Genomic DNA, 6,000 nt, shown 5'->3' on the forward strand with positions numbered 1-6,000 from the left:
CAGGAGTTCCTCAGGGAAAAGTCCTTGTTAAATGCCTTTTTGTCTTTGTTTTATTTCCATGTGACCCTGATGCCCAGCTGCTACAGTTGGTTGGAAGCTGCTTGAGAAACTCACAGACGAGGCATTCGAGCGAGGAAGTGAGTGCTGATCCCATTCCTCTTGTCTGTGCTCATCCTTGGGAACCTCTGGGATGTGAGGGGTTATCCTTGAGAGAAGCAAAGCCAGTCAAAGTCTCTCCCCCGAGCACGTTACCTGCAGAACCCCTTCAGTGCACAGCAGGAGGCCTTTGGGGTGGGGTGACTTTGGTCAGAGGGACGTCCCTCTCTGACCAGAGACACGTCCTGCTCTAGCAGAGGGTATCCCTGGCAATTGGTAAGGATTGAAAGGCATAACACAGCACTTCTGGGATTTCCTCTCCTTCCCTTGACCACTAAAGGAGGAATCTCCTCCTGGGCTTTCCTCCAGGCCCAAAAGGGAGAAGCCTTTGTGTGCAGGTGAGGGCCAGGACTTGCCCAGGCTACCTGGAAACTAAACCCTGCCGAACAAAGAGAAGAGACAAAGGCCTGTTGTGCATGAGGGCCCAGCACAGTGAGGCCAAATAGTCCCATCTGTCCATAAATTCCCACTTCCAAGGGCCTCCAGAAGTGCTTTGCTGTATTTCCCACCCCCGTGCAGGTGTCCAGGCCCCCAGGGTGCAGAGCTGCCCCGGCAGTGGCTTTGCCCAGCACAGCCTGGGCTCTGCTGGCTCCCATCCTGCCCAGGTTCTAAGGCAGCTCTTTGTCTGTCCCTGCTCTTTGCAGCTGGCATGGGGCAGGGCAATGTTCTTCCCTCAAGGAACACCTGGAAATCAGCAGGGCCTGGGCTCTCCCCCGGGGCCAGGCCCTTGGGGAGTGAGGGGGCAGGGGGCTTCCTGTCAGTGCTCCTCCCCAGCAGCACAGGAGCTCCAAGCCCATGGTTCTGAGGGCTCACAGTGGTGCTGAGACTCCTTTCCAGAGACAAAAGCTGGAACAGAAAAGTCTCCATGTCCCAAGGAAGATTGGAGCTCCAGGAGAGAAACCAAGGCTCCTTCCCGGAGCAAATTCCTGGTGGGAAAGGATTTGAAAGCTGGGGAAGAGATCACTAATGGTGCCCACAGTGCATCAGCTTGGGAATTCCCCAGTCCTGTTTTTCAGGGATGAGTTCTTTTCCAAGGCTGCTGAATTAGGAAGGATTCTCTAAAGAAAAAGAAGTGTGGAGCAAACAAATCAGTAAACAGGCTGGACATGAGGGACCTGAGTCTGAGTTTCTTGTTCCCTCCCTGCATGAAGAAATAAGGCAAAAAAGTCCATTTCCAGGTTGCACCTTGAGTGCAAGGTTTAATTCCTCTGAAGTGAGTATTTCTCAGGAGGAGAGTGAAGTTGAAAAGACAACCTGCAGGAAGGCCTAAGGAGAGACCCTGAAGAAGAGACTTGAAAACAGAGGATTTGAGCATCCCCAGGGCAGATGGGTGGTCTCTCCTTCAAGGGGACAATGTCAGTCTCTCACTGAAACCTGTCTATTTTTTCACAGGAAAGACAGAGGAGGAAAATCCCCCAAAGGCTCAGGGATCTGTGATGGAGGAGACCATTGTGCAGCTCTGCAAAGAAATGAAAGCTATGCGTGAAGATTTCCAGGAAGGGCTGGCATCCACAAAGCAGGATATTCAGCTGCTCAGAGAAGACCTGAACAAGGAACTAGGTGAGCAGGCCCACTCCCAAGCACTTCCATCTCTCTGAACACCAAAGCTGCTCTACAGGCAAACCACTCTGAGAGCTCGTCCTGCACAGCTCCTCAAAGGGGCTGGAGAAGGACGGCCCTGACATGGGGCACAGCTTTTGTGCTGCCTGACCCTGAAACAGCTCCATGCTGAAGTGTTCTCTGCAGGTGGTCATGGCCACACTTGTCTCCCTCATCTCTGCAGAGAGTGTGTGCTGTGAGTTCTCTGATCCCCTGATCCTTGTTAAGGTTCCCCCCTTGCAGTCCTGTCAGCGTCTCTCTCCCTTTCCCCACTCCCCTTCTCCCACTCCCCACTCCTGGGGCCGTCTTGGGGCACATGTGATCCCAACCTTGTCTTCCTGTTGAAGATCCACAAGGAGACCCAGCTCCATGAGCACTGCAGGTGTCTCTGAGCACAGGGGCCTGTGCAGAACAGCTCTCCCTGAAGAGCTGGTGCTGGGAAGGGAAGGAGTCAGCTGGGGCACAGACACCCCAGTGGGCCTGCTGAGCCCCAGATGGTGCTCCTGGGCCTGGCTCAGGCAGGACACAGTGTGTGTTGGGGCACAGCCTGTTGCACCCCGGGCAGGGAAAGGGGAGACAAGATGGGCCTCACCTGCCTGGGGGTCCTGTTCTTGCTGCAGGAGCAAATCTCTGGCAGTGAGCAGCCCAGAACAGTCCAGGGCAACCCCTTGACTTCCTGATGGCTCAGGGCACTGTGGCCTTAGGATGAAGCCTGTGGCCCTCTTTTCAAAGCTGAAGCCATATTTAATTGAGCTACAGAAAGCATCAATGAGAGGCTGAAAAGGGAGGAAAATGTGCTTCGAGTTTCTTGTTCCCTCCCTGCTAAAGGACAGAGGGCAACGGGAAAACCATTTCCAGATTGTACCTCCATCACAAAATTGAATTCCTGTGAGCTGAGGATTTCTGAGGGGGAGTGAGGAAGGAAAATATACACCCAGAGGAGAGTTCTAAGAAGATGAGCCTCTGGCAGGGAGCTTAAATCAGAGCCTTTGGGCATCCTTGTGTCAGAGAGCTGGTCTGCCTCTCAAGGAGGAAGCATCAGTGTTATGGTTCCAAAGCCAGGGCGTGGAGCTTTGTGATGAATATTCACCCCATCCCCTCATCCTGGAGGGTGGGTCTTTGAGAACCTGTTTGCTATGGTTTGGTTTAATTTGTTTCTTTTCCCCTGCATGGTCCAGATGGCAGGGGAGTCTCCCAATGTTTTGGCTTTGCTTGTGGCAACCATGTGGTAGCTGCCATTTGGGTCTTTTCTGTCCCGGGGTAGGGGGACTAGGAAACGATTTCTGCCTTTTCAGCTTAAACCATTTTCCCTTGGTTCTTTGGAGTTCCTGCTATTTCCTTTTTAAATTGTTATTTTTGTACTTTTATCTCTTCATTATATGGAGAGGACATATTATATTATGTCCCTTCATTATTGGAGAGGAGTAGGGAGAGGTTGAAACAAAAGGGGAGTGACTTGTTTACAATCTCAATCCACCAGTAACTGTGCAAAGCCATCACAGTCAGTGACCCAGGATCATTGTTCTGCCTTCACAGACAGGAAAATGAAGAAAATGGCGAGGGCCCAGGAATCCAAGATGGACAAGAAATTTCAGCAGCTCTGCCAAAGAATTGGAACTCTGGAACAGGAATTCTACGGGAGGCAGGGGTCCAAACAGCACATCCTTCAGCTCCTCGGAGCAAAAATGGAGATGGAACAAGGTGAGCAGGGCCATTCCCAAGCACTTCCATCTCTCTGGATGCCAAACCTGCTCTACAGGCAAACCACCCTGTGAGTTCGTCCTGCACAGCTCCTCAAAGGGGATGGAGAAGGATGGCCCTGACATGGGGAGAGGCCCAGAGAAGCTGCCTTCAGTCCTGGGAATCACCACCACAATCCATCCCGTGACTAAAGGCCACTTGTCTGGGCCTCTGCCCACGGGGAACAAACAGCTTTTGTGATCCGTGACACTGAAACAGCTCCATGCTGAAGTGTTCCCTGCAGGGGGTCAAGGCCCCTCTTCTCTCCCTTGTCTTTGAGGGCAGTGAGGACAGCTCTGACCCGATGGGTGCTAAAGGTGTCCACTGCCAGTCCTCCCACGCACTCACCTTCCTCATGACAGAGGGTTGTCTCCCATGGCCCACGGATGCTGTCTGCAGACGTGGAGGGGGATGATCCCTACCCCCCATCCTGCCCCCCAGGCCTTTGCCAAGGCCTCAGGAAGGCTCACAGGGCCTGGGCTCTTTCCCCAGCCCTGCTGCACTCAACCCATCCAAGCAATTCAAGGAACCTGGTCAGGAAGAAGGGCAGGCACCAGTCCAGGCTCAGGGCTGACCCTCTGGCAAGTAGCTGTGCAGAGAAGGCCCTGGGGGTTCTGGTGGACAGAGAGCTGGCCAAGGGTCAGCAATGGCCAAGAAGGCCCAAGGCTGCCTGGGCTGCCTTCAGAAGAGCTTTGCCAGCAGGCCAAGGGAGGAGCAGCCCTGGTGAGGCCCATCTGGAGTGCTGTGTCCAGTGCTGGGTTCCTCAGTACAAGGGAAACATGGAGCTCCTGCAGCGGGTCCAGCTGAGGCTGCAGAGATGATCAGGGGCTGGAGAGGCTGAGGGAGCTGGGCCTGTTTAGTCTGGAGAAGAGAAGTCTGAGAGGGGATGTCATCAGTGGACACAAGTGTTTGAAGGGTCAGGAGGATGGAGCCAGGCTCTTCTGGGTGGTGCTGAGTGACAGGATGGGAGGCAATGGGCAGTTCCTAGAGAGATTGTGGAGATATCCTTGGAGATATTCAAAATCCCCTGGAGGAGGTTCTGACCACCCAGCTCCAGGTGTCCCATCTGGGTTGGACCAGGTGATCTCTGGAGGTCCCTTGCAACCTCTCCTTGTCTGTGTTTCTGTGATTCTGTACAGGGCACGAGACATCTGAAAACACAGCTTTCAGAACCTACCAAGTCAGATGTAGCTGGATCTCTACCCAATTCCTGTGTGTGTTTAATTTTCACTTCCTCTTGGCTCTTTAATCTTTTGCAGGTGTGCTGATAGAAAGTGCATCAGAAGACGAGGCCATGATACAGATGCACAGACAACTCCTGAGCTGGTGAAGCATTGATCAACAAAATTAAAGTCTGGCTCTCATTACATTTCTCTTGAGCTTGGCCCCCCACCCCCTGCACTCCCTGGGCTTGCTGTGTTGGGAAGTACTCGTGCTGCCGGAAGACTGAGATAATTGTTAGGGCTTTTCTCCCTCCTGTGAGCTGGTTCCTGCTGTGCCAGGGCAGATCCATCCACTGCCTGGTTTCAAACAAGTGAAAGCAACAGCAGCCAAAGTGCAACCCAGAGCAGAGCTGAATTACCCAGCGGGCTCTACACAAAATCTCAGGCAGAGTCCTGGGAATCCTGGATTTTAAGTGTTTTAACATTTTGCGTGTGTGAAGAATCTGGGATGTACAGCAGTGGGGGAACCATTTCACCTGGAGAATGAAGTGTTCAGTTGCAATCCTGATTTTTCTGTGACATGTTTACTACACTCGCATTACCTGTCTTCTTTCCTGCTTCTGTTTGTAGTTAATGTGCACAGCACAAGTGTAGAATTAGCATGTTCCTCCTGAGGCCGGGGCAACACCTGTCTTCCAAGGGTGCCTGTGCCCTGCGCAGGCAGAGGAGTTCCCTTAGAGTAAGAGAACCACCACTGTGCCCCGCTAGTTGGGCACCATCTGTCACAGTCGCAGGGGAGAGAAGCCGCGACAGCCGGGGGTTCGTGCAGAGTGGTAGCTCAAAGCTATTGCAGCCTTATTAGGGTGTGCCACCCCTATTTATAGGGCGGCAGGAGAAGGTTCCAGAAACCAGGGAGGAGCATAGGACAGGCAGGGACATGGACCAGTCAGAAGGGAAAGGAGGGAATAAGGGAGAAATAGGAGTCAATAAGGAAAACATCTGCAATGCAGCAGATTGCAGACAGTCAGAAAATAGGTAATAAACATGAGGAGAAAACTGTGAAAACATTTGGCATAAACTGAGCTACAATACATTCGTAACTTTTGTTAACAATCCTGTTCAGTCCTAGTCTGTAAAACAGTCTCAGTCTTCATAACTGGACACTGAATGCCCAGAATCCACGTCCTCCTCTGTCGCCTCTTCAGCTCTGGTCTCTCGCAGCTGCCTTCTCCACCTCGCAAACTTCTCCCTTTCCTCCTCCATGCTCCCCGCATCACCCCCTTCTTGTTTTCTATGATGATATTAGCTGAGACACTCCTTAAGAACAAATTTTGAATGCAGA

The sequence above is a fragment of the Manacus candei genome, unplaced genomic scaffold, assembly GCF_025592945.1.
Source record: "Manacus candei isolate 608988 ecotype Guabito, Panama unplaced genomic scaffold, ASM2559294v1 h1tg000099l, whole genome shotgun sequence".
NCBI classification, from domain to species: domain Eukaryota; kingdom Metazoa; phylum Chordata; class Aves; order Passeriformes; family Pipridae; genus Manacus; species Manacus candei.